Raw genomic sequence first — 16,989 nt, forward strand, 5'->3', positions numbered from 1 at the left:
AAAGTGCACATGGATAAAGTTAGAACATGTATGTGCACAGAAAGGGCCGATAGAGGAGCCTCTCTCTCTGCTCCTCATACAATAGGAAGAACTGTGTCTTTGTGGCATCAGCACCTGCAATCAAAAGGTGCTTCATGAATCAATGGATTCCACATTGGAACTCCAATGATTAATGATCATGTAATATAAAATATGCAGAAATGACTGTTTCTGTATATTGGCCTATATGCTTAAATGATTATGCCCCACAGGGACCTATTTAGCATTTACCTCAAAGAAGCCCCCCAAAGCTATTATACATTTTTCAGATGTAAATAAATCATTTTCAGGGAAATATGTTATGTCAGTCCAGTACGGATTGGTTCCCCTGCATATTAAAAGTTGTACTTTCTCTGCCGATGTCATCGGCCCAAGTTCATACCGATTGGTTCATCTCTTTAATATTTTATCACATGCTTCATCTTAAAAAAGCCAGTGGTAGATCCTGAAAGCTATTTCCATAGGAATGAGCCTGCCAAATCCAACTGTAAGAGATAAATGCAGAAGTTAGAACCTTTTTAAGCTTGATAAACAGTGTAACGCCTTATCACTAGTGGTGGTCCAAGGGCAGTTTTATCGCCCGAACTTTAACGCTTCTCATGAGCATGCTTGCTGCTGTATAGCAGCACCTCATGGAGGGAGAGAGATGAGAGTACTGCTGCTCAGTAGAAACAGCTTACAGTACTTCTCTCCAGACCAATACAATTACTGCATGGAGGTTAGCATTTGTTTTCAGATCCGCACTTGATTGACATGCTGCAACTGCCTGGGGGCAGAAAAGGAACGCCAACAGTCAGTGCTCCAAAAAACTAGGGAGTGTTGGCTGTGGTACTGTGTCTATTTCAGAATTATACTGGAAATCTGGCTTTTTACCATTTTTAATTTTGATTAAAAAAAAAAACCCAGAAAATTACCTACCCTTTATTTCACTTTATTGAAATTTCAAGAAACTAAAACTCTTTTTTTGGTCATTTCGGGTTAAGATTTGTAGGATGAGTTAGAATAAGACTGATAGGACTTTTGGTATATACAAAAAGGGCCAGATGTATCAAGATTTAAAAGTGATAACGTGAAGAGAGACCAGCCAATCAGCTTATGCAGGGGGAGGCATCATAGTGACATAGTTCCTGTTGATGGTTACACTGCCCGAGCGGGAGTCTGCCATTCTTCCTGGGAGAGTTTGACTGCACATATATGCAGCCAACAGACTCTTGCAGTGTGAGAGTCTTGCACCTGACTCAGAATGGCCACCAAAGCTGTAAATAAATGCCTAAATAAGAGATATCTACTGTGGTAAATGGATTGTGGTGTTTGTTTTGTGATCAGGAGAAAATTTAATTTTAATATGTACACTACAGTTCAAAAGTTTGTGGTCACTTAGAAATGTCGGTACTTGTGTAGTTTCACGGCGCCAGCATGGTGCCGTGCGTCTGAGTCCCCTTGCGTGTCTCACTTTGCTCGCCCACGCTGCGGGCTCGGTGGCTCGCTACGTTCGCCACGCTATCTAAAATCAACTCCATGCCAACATGGATAGTGGGGGTATAAACTATCCATGTTGGCATGGAGTTAAGTTAGTTTATTTTAGATAGTTTGTGGCGAGTGTAGAACCCGGAAGTAGCACGGCGCCATACTGGCGCCGTGAAACTACGCAAGTACTGAAATTTCCTTATTTTTAAAAGAAAAGCAAAATTTTTTCAATGAATATAATCAGAAATACACTCTATACATTGTTAATGTGGTAAAATGAATACTAGCTGCAAACATCTGTTTTTTAAAGGAAATTCTACATAGGTGTATACAGGCCCATTTCCAGCAACCATCACTCCAGTGTTCTAATGGTACATTGTGTTTGATAATCGCGTTAGAAGACTAATGAATGATTAGATATCCTTTGAAAACCCTTTTGCAATTATAGTAGCACATCTGAAAATGGGTTTGCTCTTTTGTCCATCCTTTGAGCTAGTTGAGTATCTAGAGTATCACATTTGTGGGTTCGATTATACTCTTAAAATTGCCAGAAAAAGAGAACTTTCATGTGAATTTGAAAGTCTATTCTTGTTCTTCGAAATGAAGGCGAGAAATTGCCAAGAAACTGAACATTTCCTACAATGGTGTGTACTACTCCCTTCAAAGAACTGCAAAAAGAGGCTGCAACTAGAGTAGAAAGAGAAGTGGAAGGCCCAGGTGCACAACTGAACAAGATGACAAGTACATTAGAGGCTCTAGTTTGAGAAATAGATGCTCACACGTCCTCAACTGGCAGCTTCATCAAATGGTACTGGTTAAACGCCAATGTCAATGTCTACAGTGAAGAGGCAACTCTGGAATGCTGGCCTTCTAGGCAGAGTGGCAAAGAAAAGCCATATCTGAGACTGGCCAATAAAAGGAAAATATTAATAAGGGCATTTAAAACAGACATTGGACAGATAAAAATTGGAAAAAGTGTTATGGAACGACCAATCAAACATTTGTGATATGCAGACTGAGTGAAAAGATGCTAAAAGAGTGCCTGACACCATCTGTCAGGCATGGTGGAGGAATGTTTTGGTCTGGGGCTGCTTTGGTGCTGGTAAATGGGAGATTTGTACGAGGTAAAAGGGATTTTGAATAAGGAGGGCTATCACTCTATTTTGCAACGCCATGCCATACCCTGTGGACAGCACTTGATTGAAGCCAATTTCCTCCTCCAACATTACAATGAACCAAAGCACACCTCCAAATCATGCATTAACTATTTAGGGAAGAAACCAGCAGCTTGTATTCTGTCTGTATTAGAGTGGCCAAGCACAGTCACCAGATCTCAAACCCATTGAACTGTTGTGGGAGCAGCATGCACTTTTGGTATGCAAGAAGTGCCCATTAAGCCAATCCAAATTGTGGGAGGTGCTTCAGGAAGCGTAGGGTGAAATTTCTTCAGATTACCTCAACAAATTAACAGCTAGAATGCCAAAGGTCTCCATTGCTGTTATTGCTGTTATTGCTGCAAAAGTCTTTGACAAATGCAGTTTGAAGGTCAAAATTGTTATTTAAAATCAAAATCATTTTTTTCTAAACTTGCCAATGTCTTTTGATTCATTTGGATGAAAATTTGCATAATTGAGTACCCGCCCTGCGAATGGTGCTACACTGACCTACCATTCGCAAGGCGCGTATGTTGGCATGGCATGCAAATTGTGATGTCAGCTCCCCATCCCCCCCCCCCCCCGGAGCCCACATCACTGCACAGCATTCCCATGGGCGATTACCCCTGCCCACCGACCCATGCCCCCCTCTGCCCACTGGCCGCAAAGTTGGGTGCATGCGCCCAGCAAACAGTTTGTCCTCTGTGGCCACATGCACCCAGAATCTGCACATGTGCAAAGCATCCTGCACCTCTAGCATCTGTTGCACTCCTGCACCTATAGCAACAGATGCTGTCTCCTTTCTGGCGCTGGCCATTTTTGGAGGGGAGAAGGGTCTCAGAGAATGATGTCAGAGACACTGCGCCTCCCTGGTGCTGATTCCTACGCACAATAACAAGGTTCTCCTCCTGGGCAACAAGCATGGAATCCCTGGCAATGAGCATGGAAGCCCCCTGGCAATGAGCATGGAACCCCCTATGGCAATGAGCATGTCATTTTCCTTGGCAACAAGCATGTAATTCTCCCTGGCAACTACCATGGAAGTCATGGCAATGAGCATGGAATCCCCTATGGCAATGTGCATGTAATCCTTGTTGGCAATATATTTAGAGCATGCTGGGAGGCAGACTTACATTTGCTTTGTATATTTGGTTCTTGAGAATTTTAGGACCCTCCCATATATTTAATTTTATCCAGCACAAAAGGTTAAGTTTAAAATATATAAAAAATATATTGTTTATTGCTTTTTATTTAGCTCTTGTTCTGCAATTGTAGAATACCTGGAAATTTGTAGCAACATTTCTTATTTCCTACCAGGTAAAATTGACTGTGTTAAAGGGATGTTTTTAACCACATATTTATATACACAAATAAAAACCATTTATATTTAATATCATTTATCTATTAAACATTTACAAACTTTCATGGTAGCAAATATGCTATTTAGGAAACAAATGAATAATTAGGCAAATATACAATATTCAATAAATAAATTACTCCTCCATTTATACATTGTGTGTAATATTAATTCAAACAATGCTATTCTTACTTTCAGTATGGTCTTAGAAATAGACATTATGCATTGGGATACGGTTAATTAAATGCAGTATGTGAAGCGTCACCTCCTGCGAATTATCCCTAAGATCTAAGGGATAAACTGATAGAGATCTAACGATGCAAGGTGTAGGCAATAGGATAAACAGGGCACTGGGAAGCAAAGCTTTATTTAATCTTTTCCTCATCCTCTTGTTCAAGAGTGACCAGGTGGGAGATAACTGAGACAAGGATCATTAGTTCCTATGCCTCTGTTCCTTGTAACAATTATTCATCTATTGCCTGAAGAAATTCCTTTAAGAAGAGAAGAAGACAAATAGGATAGACCTTTCCTAAAATTTAAAAAGGTTTTTATATTTGAAGGTCATTTAATAAATTGATTAAACTTCTAGATAAACACATAGACAGGTATACAATGGGGATTCTCACGGGCGGCAACGAATCCTGTGTAGGATTCGCTGCACTTTCGCCGCAATTCTCCCTGCAGGGCAATTCGCCGGGCAGCCGCCCATCCGCCCTATTCAACGCGTCAGGGGCTCTCCACCCCTGATGGCGAAAATTACCCCCTACAATACCGCTCCCGGCTGTCTCCCCTGCTTCTGCGGCTATACTGCCACTGCAGGGGATGGAGCGGAGTCACGGTGGGGGAGCCCGCTGATGCCACCAGGTGCCCCCGCACAGCCTCAGGACAGGGACGGGTCCAGCAGCAGCAGCAATAGCAGGCCTCAGGCTCCAGCAGTCCCAGTGGAGTGCTGACATCTGTGATCACCGCGCTGGGGCTGCTGGAGCCGGAGGTCTGCTATTGCTGCTGCTGTGGAGCCTTCTCTCCCTACTGTCAGCTGTTCAGGCAGGTCAGTGTCCCACCTGTTGCCCTTCTGGGGTCGGGGAGCAGAGCGGGCTGCGTGTCGGGTGTCAGACCCCGGCTGAGAGGTGCCCGGGCTGCTGAGCGGCATCTTCCTCCAGGTGCCCCCCTTTCCCCTCCTCAGAGGTATGCACTTTACTGAACGGGAGGGGGGTGCCGTTGATCTGACATAAGGGCTGGAAGGACCCCCTGTCCGCTGGTGGGTGGCATGCAGCAGGGTCTGGCAGGAGGTCCCTGCGGTGTATGTGAGATCAGCGGTGGGGTCCCTGCAGTGGATGAGAACTACTAGTTCCCATCCACTGCAGGGACCCCGCCACTGATCTCACATACACTGCAGGGACCTCGCCACTGATCTCACATACACTGCAGGGACATTCTGCCCGCCAGCGCTACCTGACATGACCCTGCGCTGCGAGACCCCACTGCATGCCACCCACCAGCGGGCAGGGGGTCCCTGCAACCCTTATTTGAGATCAGCGGGGCCCCCCTGCAATATGTAATTGAATCAGCAGCACAGCATATGTAATGTGACCAGCAGCGCCCCCCCCCCCCCCCCCTGCATATGGTATGTAAAAAAAAAAGAATTAAAAATATATTTATGTGTTACTTGTCCAGTTAAAAAAAAAATAGAAAGACTCTTCAAAAAATTAAATAACTGATTTTTTTACACCCAAAGAAAAAACAACATAATTTTAAAAGATCACATTCCAGTTCACCTAAAAAAGCTGACGAATGTAAAATGGACTGTTTTAAGGGAAGGGGGGATGTGGGGATAGACCAGTGCACAAGTGCACAAGTTTAGATGAGGACAGTGAATTGAATATATGTATGTATTGGTCCACAGTGAAGTAGGTACAAGTTCAAGTGATCAAGCTTGTTTTTAGATTAAAGGTGTGGAGGTGCTCCCTAGAGAGTAAACATTGTTTATTGGAAAGAAGAAGGGGACAGACTCTCTTTTTGTCGGGGCACTCTTAATTTGATAATTTGTATGATAATGAAAAGAAAAGATATTCAGAGTAATTTGTTTAAAGGGGACACAGTAGGTTCCTTAAATATGTATAATGCGTAATAATTTAGTGATACATTAATTGATATGTTCGGGGAATTAACCCTGATATGAGTATGTTATAGCTAAAATGACTTCTTTATTATAATTCCTTAAAATTAAGCACTAGACAATGACACGAAAAACAAATAACACGAAAAAAGAAAAAGGAAAAGATACTTGTTATAAATATTTGTGGGGTGTGCTCCCTTGGATAGATGTTCAAGGAATGCGTTCCTTCTGAACAGCTGGATATCTGGTAATCACCTTGCCACAAGTATTCAACAAGGTAGATTGTATTCAAGAAGGAGAAAATGTTGTAGCTAACGTATCAATTGTGATACTCACAATGTTGCAGTCTCCCCCTTTGAGGTCAGATCTAAATATCTGTTCTGGCTGCACACAGTGATATCCCCAGAGGCAGTGTGACAAAGTATATAGATGTTTGATCAATTAGTCCGTCTGGTCAAAATCAATACAAATTATAAATACGAAAGAGCATGTACAGTATTAGTATCTTAGGATTTAGTGGTTATAACACTGAATAGTTATGTATGAAGCTTAGCGAAGATATAAGTAATTTCAACAGTAATAGGTACTGATGCCAGAAAGGCAACAAGGATTTTTGAGGGGGGTCTCCTCCCTAAGTAGTGAGGAAAAGGAGAGAAGGAGGTAGTAGGAAGAAAAATAGAGGTAATAGATCAGACAAGTCTCCTAGGTGACAATTCACCAACTCTATATACCTATAGTGTGGCAGTGAATATGACTTTTCACAGCTAGGTCTCCCTAGCTGTTACTGGTCATATTCCGCCATACCTGCTGCCATTTGATATAATCAATGGGCTTTTGTAGGTATTGTGGGATGTCAACCTAATTCCCTGTTGTTCCCTTTGAGGTGGCTGCTGCCCAGCTATGTATACCTATGACAAGTTTTGGGGTTCAATGGTTTCCTGCAGTGGGGTCACCCCCTCTGTGTACTAAAAAGGCCCAGGTTTTGTCAGCTTCCGTCAGCATAGAATTATGCTGTGGGGCTTTTTAGGTATTGCGGGTGAGCGGACCTCAAATTGCCTAGGGGTCCAGGGTGGATTGCTAGGGGGTGGCTGCTGCCCACTTTGATATACCTGTGACAGTGTTATGGGAGTCAAAGGTTTCCTGCAGAGGGGTCACCCACTCTGTGTACTAGAATGGCCCAAAGTTCTGTCAGCTTCCGTCAGTGTCTTATAACACTGAGGGGCTTAGAGGTATAGTGGGTGAGCGGACCCCCTCACTTGTCAGTATAGGGATTAAAGAGCAGAAAAGGGGGACTGGTACGGTATAATGTCTCTAGGACAGGTAGTTACGTAGGGATTATAAATGCGTAGCATAAATAGTTTTGTCCGTTCTAGATGAACGTGGACCACACTCTGTTCCCTACTGTCGGTACCAGGAGGTTTTAGAGAAGTATAGATGACAGTAGTGGGGTAAAAAGGAAAGGGGGGAGGGGGGGAAAGAAAGGAAGGGTTAAGTGGAGACAGGGAGCAAAGTGGAGGAGACCCGGATTACCTCATTGTTCACCCCGGGGGTCAGATCCAGGACCTCGCCCGGGTATGCTATTGTAGCACCGCTGTGAATCACAGCTATTCGTGTGCCGTGCGCCGGCTGCTGGGATAGGATTGTGTCCCCGGGACCCGCTGTATCTCAGCGTCTTGCTGAGTCTCGGCAGCGTGTGTCCCTACACGCTGTCAGTCGCGCCGGCTCTCAGCAGCGTGTCTCACTGCTCGCCGTCAGCCGCGTCCTGTCAGATAGTGCGGACGGCGTGAGGAGTAGTAGGAGGTATAGATTGGGATGTATTTGGAAATCCAAGTGTCCCTGGACGCTGCTGTCAGCGTCTATCAGACCACAAAAGATCGATTCGCCGTTAGGCTTTCTCAATGTGTGTGTAAAATGGAGAATCATGGCGAAAATGAATGGAGAAAGCAGTTCTCCATTTCAGCATTGAATACACTCCCGGCGAATTTCACTAATAACCCCATTGAAAAACACCGGCGAATTGTGACGAATTGCGGGGAATCGCAAATGGCAAATCGCCAGTCATTCGCTCTTCATTTGCAGCGAATTCTGTTAATTGAATAGGGTGAATTGTTTTTTCTGTGAGAAAATTCTCTGTAATCCCGGCGAATTGCCTGATACGCCAGAAAATACGGCGAATCAGAGGCATTGAATACTGGCCATAGTCCATAGCATGGCTATGACAAGAATAGGGCAACAGGGCAGTACAGATGGTGTAATGGATGGATGGTGTAATGGTTAGCATTACTGCCTCACAGCACTGAGGTCATGGGTTCCACCATGGCCCTAACTGTGCTGAGTTTGTATATTTTCCCCGTACATTCGTGGGTTTCCTCCGGGTACTCCGTTTTTTTCCCGCAATCCAAAAATATACTGGTAGGATAATTGGCTTCTAACAAAATTAACCCTAGAATGTCTGTGTGCGTGTACATGTGGTAGAGAATATAGATTGGAAGCTCCACTGGGGCAGGGACTGATGTGAATGTTCAATTATGCTCTGTAAAGTGCTGCGGTATATGTATGCGCTATATAAGGAACTGTTAATAAATAAATACTGGAATAGAGTGGAATGGCAGGTATATTTGTCCAAGGTTTCGAACCTATGTATTTTAAAATTGGAGGAATATTGTGTTTGTTCGGGTGAGAGCTTTTTGGCTTTTGGTAAAAGCTTATTAAGGGGTCCTGAGATTACGATGTAAGAGAGAAGGGTGGGCTCCTTCCATAAAGCCCAGATCAGTTTTTAGGGCATTTTGGCCTCACAGGAGGCTAATTAGTGATTTCAGCTACATAAGAGTGGTTTAAAACTGTAATCATGATCACAAGGTCTTGCACTGCCTGGGGATAAAGGAGATTGCAGGGATGTGACTAGATACAAGTGAGCTATGCTTGGTAAAGCTTCTTGCGTTTTTTGCAGGGAGTTAGGAATGACTTGTGTTTAGTTCAGTGCCAGCCAGTAAGGTACAGGTTGAGTATCCCTTATCCAAAATGCTCAGGACCAGAAGCATTTTGGATAACGGACTATTCCATATTTCAGAATATTTTTATATTTCAGTGATGTTTCTTGAGGTATCTTGCATTTATGCTGTATAAACACATCTAACAAATTAAATATGCATAATATATACACACTTGTCTAACAATTTATTCCAATTGAACACAAATCCAGGCATAGAAAAAATCTGTGTCAAGCGCCTGAAGCCAGGACATGCAATTTCACTGACTTAAATGCATCTGTCCTCCTGAATCAGACCTTCAATGCAGCACAAATTTTCATCTGTGGTGGACATGCTTTGCTGGCAAGACCACTGCTCATCTTGAATGTCTGTTCTACTGTTATCAAAGGCAGTGCACCAATACCAAACATCCCAGAACGTGACATGTTATCACCATATGCCTCGACAAGTTTGTGATGAATTTCAGCAGCTGATGTACCACAGAAATCTTACAAGTGATATTAGGATAGTATGACTGATATGAGGCACAGTTTAAAGGCAGTGAGGGGAAGTGTTGGTGTACCTGTTGGCTTGGTATGAAATTAGACTGAAATAAAAAATGTACACACATGAGAGGCTGCTATCTTACTTATTGAACCATCCGCATAGCAAGATGAATTCAGTTTTCAGAATTCAGTTTTCAGAATCCTTTTCATTTTCCATAATTTACCCATATTCGGGGCATTAAAAATCATGGCGTAAACACACCTATATGCTATTTTGTTTTTGATTAGTAAAAAATATTATTCCCATGTATAATGTGACTACATAGACATAGCACTTTTTAGACACTTTTTAGACACTCGGCTTCTTTTTAACCCAGTGATTTCCAAAATGGGGGTAGATTTACTAAGGCACCGGTTGATCAAATCTGGCTATCGTTGGGAGGTTTGATAAATGTCAATAGAAATAAAAGCTAAGCTAAGCTAGGCTAGGCTTTTATAATATTTATTCATATTGCCCTTTTAAAACAACTGATCTGTGATTTACTAAAAATAGACCTTTGTCTTAAAGCACCTTAATACTCCTGATTTTAAACATATTGATTTTTGAGCGCCTGGGACATAGGCCCTTATTCTGGTTGGTGCGGTAATGGCCGCGTGCGTTCGTGCCGCCGATGTTTTGTGTCTGCGCATGTGCACAGGCATATCTGCGCATGTGCGAATGGAACGCACGTCCAAATTCCGCATGAAATGTGTACACTACGAACAGGGGGTGGAGAGGGGCGTGAAGGGCTGTTTGGCCGCATTAACATATGCATACGCCCCGCGTTTTATGGGCGTTCCCATGCAAACGCTGGGCGTACGTATGGTAATGCGGCCGTGACGCACGTGTGGGGGGCGGACATATGACATTGCCGGATGTCAGCTGCCCGCCCAGATCCCTGCTTTTGCACGGAGAAATGCCTGTGTGGTCTGAGGTTGTGGGAGCTGCCTGGCCATTCGGTCCTGCATTCGATGGTCTGCGACCATCGAATGATGGGGGAGGTTCCCTGAGATGGAGGAGGTGTATTCTTGAGAAATACACGTGCGGTCCGTTCGGACAGCTTCTTACCGCGTACGGACGGAGTTGGCGATCCGTATGGAAGGCGGGGTTTAGGACGCACGGTGCTGGCCGCATATTCGGATCCGGCCGCACCGATCAGAATAAGGGCCATAATTATTACCTGACATGGATATTCTTTATACCTGGACTGTGGTATCTGGGTGGTTGACAGACTCTGGGTGGTATTCAATGCCACCAGCGAGGGGGTTTCTGTGGCAAGGGTCGCTTGTTTTCATCGAGGATTGCCGAAAACAAGACATCCTCGCCGTTTAACCCCCTCGTTGGCCGCTCAATCTATTCTATGTTCCGAGGGAATCCACAATGTCAGAGGATGGTGAGGATTCCCCCAAACAGTGAGGATCCATTGCAGTGGCGTAACTATTAACTCTGCGCCCCCCTGCCGAAAATGCAGGGGGCGCCCCCCTATGCTGCCTCCTCTGGCATCCTCAAAAACTGTCTGCAGTATGGGGCAGCCATTTTCTGAGTGTCACTTTTTTGTATAAGCAGCGCTGCAGTAGTAGCCGGGAGAGCCGGGACCCGGCGCAGACAAGAGCGCCGGCAGCAGAAGGCAGTGAGTAACAATAGTCAATCGCGGGGCCTGCGGGACTGTAGTTACGCCACTGGTCGGTTGAATAGTTCAATACTGACCCACTAACTGTGATGGCAAGCTATCTGCACTGCTCTCATTTACAGCTCACCATGGGGCATTACATTTACCCCAATGTCTAGCTTAACAGTCAATAGGTTGCCAACATATATGCTAAACATGGTGACCTTTGCATGTAAGCATTTTTCCAGTGTTGTCATTTTAGGGTTGACCTAGACATTGTCAACCTGCTATACCATATCCCAGGACTGTTAGGGTGAATTGAGTTGATGGAACAGTGTTTTTTTCTGAATTTCTTTTGACAATTTAGGGGTAAATTTACTAAAACTTCTAAAAATTAAAAGAGGTGATGTTTCCTATAGCAACCAATCAGATTCTGTGTATATTTTTTTGGGATGGAATAGAGAAATTAGAAATAAATATAAAAAACAATGTATTTAAGTATTTCAGGAGAGGTAACAGCAACAGCACAACCAAAATTAAGCTAGAGAGCAGATCATGGAAGCAGTTATGTTGGAAGCACAGTGACGTGCAGTGAGGTAAGTGGGCTTGGAAGATACTGGATATTATCGGAGCCAGATTTGCACACACACACACACACACACACACACATATATGAAACCCGTAACCCGTGGCTTATGTGTGTATTATATAAAGGTGCAGCAGTATATACTTTATTCCCCCCCCCCCCCCCCCCATGATCAGGGCCATCTCACCTCATGTGCTTTTCCCTTCACTTACTTAAACTACCTGCTACTCCTTACAATGACACCTAACCATGGCCTTTATTCTGATCTGTGCGGAAATTCCCGCATTCTTACGGAGCGGTCCGCACGCCACGGTGTTTTGCCGCATGCGGCCATCGTCCGTAGAAACGCCCACGTGTACTCCGCATTCGGACGGACTCACTCTTTAAGAACAGGGCGTGTTTACGGACGACATACAAACCATGCGTGTGCGGGAGAAACACTCAGATTCGGCACGGTATTACAGAGTATTACAGAGTATGCTCGGGAATACCGCATCCGAACGGGAGCCAAGCGGTGCTACCGCACGTAAGCGGAGTATTTACGCCAAACAACCCACTATGAAGTATCTTCTGCAATACATCACATGACCCACTTATTCAATTACCTATCCTCATAAAAAACTGCTTATTTGGAATTGGAATCAATTAGATTCCAATATATCCTTACAAGCATGCCTAACACATGCATAGCACACATTAACCCTTACAGCAATGTAAGTGCAATGGTTTCTATTAAAGCACTGACAAGCGTCCTATTAGTGAGTAATGAGTAAAGGAGTAGATTCTATTGGGTTCAGGTGTTAATGGTTGTAGTCATTAGGCGTACGTTCGCCTACCGCATGAACGAGTGGTGTCCGCAAAGCAATAGTACACTTGTGGACACCGCACATTTCAGCCCTTTTTGATCGCGTGCATTCGGAGTGGTTTCCGAATGTACGCCCCCCAACATAAGTGTACTCCCCCGTGTCCGCCCATGTTTCCGCCCCGTTTTGCCCACTTTGAAACTACGCCCATGTGTCATTCCGCATGACGCCCATAATACGCCCCTATTTCCCGACTGATAGCGGTGACCAGTTTTGGACGGTATTTGTCCGAACTGGTACCGAGTCAAGGCGTGGCACATGCGCGTAGCGTTCTCCACGCATGCGCAGACGCCGTAAAGACGCGATCCGTAAGAACGCGGTAAAGTCCGCATCAATCAGAATAAGGGCCCATATGTTTCTGCCAACTGGATGCTTGTTTCAATGTCATGTCCACTGATGCAGCAATGTATATACCCAATGCACTTGTCCTACACTGTATTGTACTAAAGGTTGCTTTTTATTCTCTTGTTTTGCTTATTTGTTTATGTACTATTTTAGGTGCCACAGAACCCTAGTGGCGATGTATAAATGAATAATAATTTTATCACAATTATTTTCTTCTTCACAAATAATACATGGAAAATAGTCTGTTGCAGATAGTTAGGTATACATAAAACACTGTATCAAGCCATATCCCCCTTAGTAAGGCATATCTGAGAGCTGCCTCCCTTGTGTTCCCCCCCCCCCCCTGTTTTTTGACTATCACAGATGGTAGGATTCAGCATAGTATTTTAAAAAAAAAAGCAGAGACCTGCATTGACACCCCATAATAATAACACTACCTAAGAAACTAGGGGTGAGATTTAATAGGATGAGAGATTCAGAAAGTGAGAGATTTGGGTGGAAATCTCCAGTTTTTTTTAAAGCGGCAGTCATTTACACTGCAAAACCAGTTTGATTTAGAAGTGTAAAGGATTGCCACTTTAAAAAAACTGGAGACTTCTCACCAAATCTCTCAATTTCTGAATCTCTCCTCCTATTAAATCTCACCCTAGATGCCTGGCACCAATGCTACCTAGGGGCAATTCAATCATATTGTTTGAGTCAAAGGTATGTATCATAACCAACTGCATCACAAAACAGATTATTGTCCATTGTGATGTATGGATTATGCAAAGTGTTTTTAGTGGGTAAATAGGAGAATTCCCTCAGAACCTTGATCAACTATTGGGAGCTCAACAAAACCAGTCAATAATTGATTTTCTCTTTCCACTGATCAAAAACCATTTACAGTGAGCCAATTAAGCCAAAGTTTACACCAGCGTGTGTATCATTAACATAATAGAAATAAATGTGGTACACGTCTATGTTAACCCCCTTTGTGATGGGTATGAGCTACCATAAGGATCAGCAGACTTTGTGTATTCCAGTGACATGATCTGTATGAACAGAAATCAGCTTCCAACAAAAGTGCCACTATGCATAAATATGCAGGTGCAATGTCAATGCTGTTTTGTATGGTGAAAGAGAAAAGAGTGGGCTTTATGTATGGATGCATTAGCTGTGCAGCTGTTAGAAAAGCAAGGCAGGCACAGTATTTATTAACACCAGTGGGTAGCTAGCATTTGGCATACTTTTCATTTCTTTTCATTTATTGGATTTTATGTACATGGCAGACTCAAAAATGACAACATTTAAATAGAAGACATTTTAGATAGTAATGGAGCCATTTCTGTAATGTCAGTGTTTCTTTTATATTGCCGTCAATAGTACAAGCCAAGTCTAAATTGGCAGAAAATTTGCCAAAATGAAAACTGTTTTACTGGCTCATGCCAATGCCAGTATGCACATATTGTGATTCCCTTAGCATATGTCCCCTGATTCATCTGACCTCTCTCTGTTTATAGACAACAGTACGTCATCATTCATATTTCAATCACAACATTCTAAAGTAGCACTACTGGTAAATAGGAAGCAAATCCAGGAGGGATGTATCAAACCTTGGAGAAAGAGTGCAGGGAGATAAAGTACCAACAAATCCGCTTTTAACTGACATTTAAAAGGCTCTAGGCCAGATGTATCAAGCTTCAAAAAGTGATAAAATAGAGAGTGATAAACAACCATTGAATCAGCTTCTAACTACCATGTTACAGGCTGGGTTTGAAAAATAACAGGTTAGAGCTGATTGGTTGATTGATTGGTTGTTTATCACTCTCCATTTTATCGCTTTTTGAAGCTTGATACATCTGGCCCTCTGCCAAAAAATGGGAAGGGTTGATTGGTTGACCTACAGTATAATAAATATTTGATAAACCTAATCGAGAAACACTTAGTCTATCATGGCCAGAGTTCAATGACTTTGACGATGACCAATGAGCTTCAGAGATGAATGCAGTGGCGAATTCTGTCATATTTGACAGGGCATAGCAGCAGAGGAGATGTGAAAATGGAAGCATGAGGGAAAGACATCATCAATTCGGAGTTAATTGATTTGCCTTTGGAAGAATATTGTATCCCTCTAATGGAATTTCTGACACTTGTAAAATCTATATCAAGGGTCACTGAACCTGGCCTAGTCACACGTGGTGGCTTGTTAAGGCTCTATGATGTTTTATTATGTTTACCTGTACTGTGGATTTTCTTACACATGCCCAGGTAAAGTCACTTCTTCCTATATAAAACACAGATTGTATTGTTCCTTGCTGAAGGAGTTAAGCAGCTCCTTTCCAAGGTCATGTGGAAAACACACTGGTCTCAAACAGTAGCCAATAGTCTAACTACCTGGGTTGTTTCCTTCTTTTGAGTATCCTGATTTCTATAATACTATTTATTTCCACTGCTTTTAAACTCTGACATGAAATTGATACTGTGCTGTAATTGATACAAAGTATTTAAAGGTTAAATTACACCCCCTTCTCATTTGAGCATAAAAATGATTACAGAATTCCATCCCAAAGGTCATTGCCTTTTCAGTAATTGTACAGTAATTACTACGATGAGTGGTGGTGTCATCGCTTTGGAATTCAACCGCTTAGAAACTTTGACCCCTACTATGCTGAATGTACCATCACCGAGCAATATTAACCATAAAAGAGCACCGATGGGCACCGATAGAGGATATAGTTAATTTCACACACACGCAAAAAAAAAAAAAAAAAAAAAACAAGGGTCACATTATAATTTTGATAATTAACTAGGTTGTAGATCACTTATTTTTGTTGTGGCAAATGATCATTTTTTTCTTTATGATGCAGACAGTATGTAAGTAATCTGTATATTTGCAATATTTTTAAGTAATATAATTTAAAAGTATTTGAATACTTAGGTTATCGCAGGGTTGATTTCACCTCTTTGCAACCTATTTGTGCCCTGTGACCCACCCCATCCAACAGCTATGACCCTATTTCTGGAGGTCTTGTGACAGGAGTAAAGTATAGGGACACTGCCTGGCACAATATTACATACAGGTACCAGCTTTATTCTGTATTTAGTCACATCAGTTTAACTTAATTGGTACTACAAATTCTCACATTTTTCTTTGCAGTGGGCTAAATAAATCATTTCATATAAACTGTACAGTAAAGTAACTATAAGCCTAGGTTGTCTAATGCTAAATTTGCTCTTGGTCGTAGATAAAATGTATCCAAGAAAAGGCAATATGACGTTATAACAACAATTTGTCAAAGTGTATTTGTGGCCAGTTTGTATGTCGCTACAAACATTTTCTCCCCATCGACTTTACTGTGTGAGATATATTTATATGTTGGCCTTCATTTTGTCGACATTCAGAATGTTGACACTATTGTAATGTCAGTATTTAACATTTTGGCATGTCCATAATGTCAACATTATCCATGTCAGCACTGACATAATGTTTACATTGTTGAAATGACTAATAATTATCATTCGAATCTAAAGAATAACTGTTGAATTACCACTGAACAATACCCAACATAGGGGCTGATTCAGATCTGCTCGCAGCGGCCCGAATTCAGTCCCATCCCCGATGGTCAGGGTTTGCGCATGTGTGAATATGCACATGTGCAAAGACCGGGAGTGAACAGCTATTGTTTCCCACTCTCCATCACTTTTGCAGGTTAGTGCTTCTGGTTTAGGGTTGCTAATCCCAGGATCGGAATCGGTGGGATCCCAAAATGCCGGGATTTCAGTCCTGGGATTGGAGGTTCCAATACCAGGATTAGACTGCACATGCACAGTCTAATGCCAAGCAGCGTCTGAGCACCCGTTCAGACTCTGCCCGGCTTCTCCCATCCCCGGCAGCACGGCGATGCGCAGTGTTATGAGGTCAGAGGTCACACTGCGCAGGCCACGCAGCCACACAG

Source organism: Crinia signifera, chromosome 2 (assembly GCF_055691185.1).
Source record: "Crinia signifera chromosome 2, ASM5569118v1, whole genome shotgun sequence".
Lineage (NCBI taxonomy): Eukaryota > Metazoa > Chordata > Amphibia > Anura > Myobatrachidae > Crinia > Crinia signifera.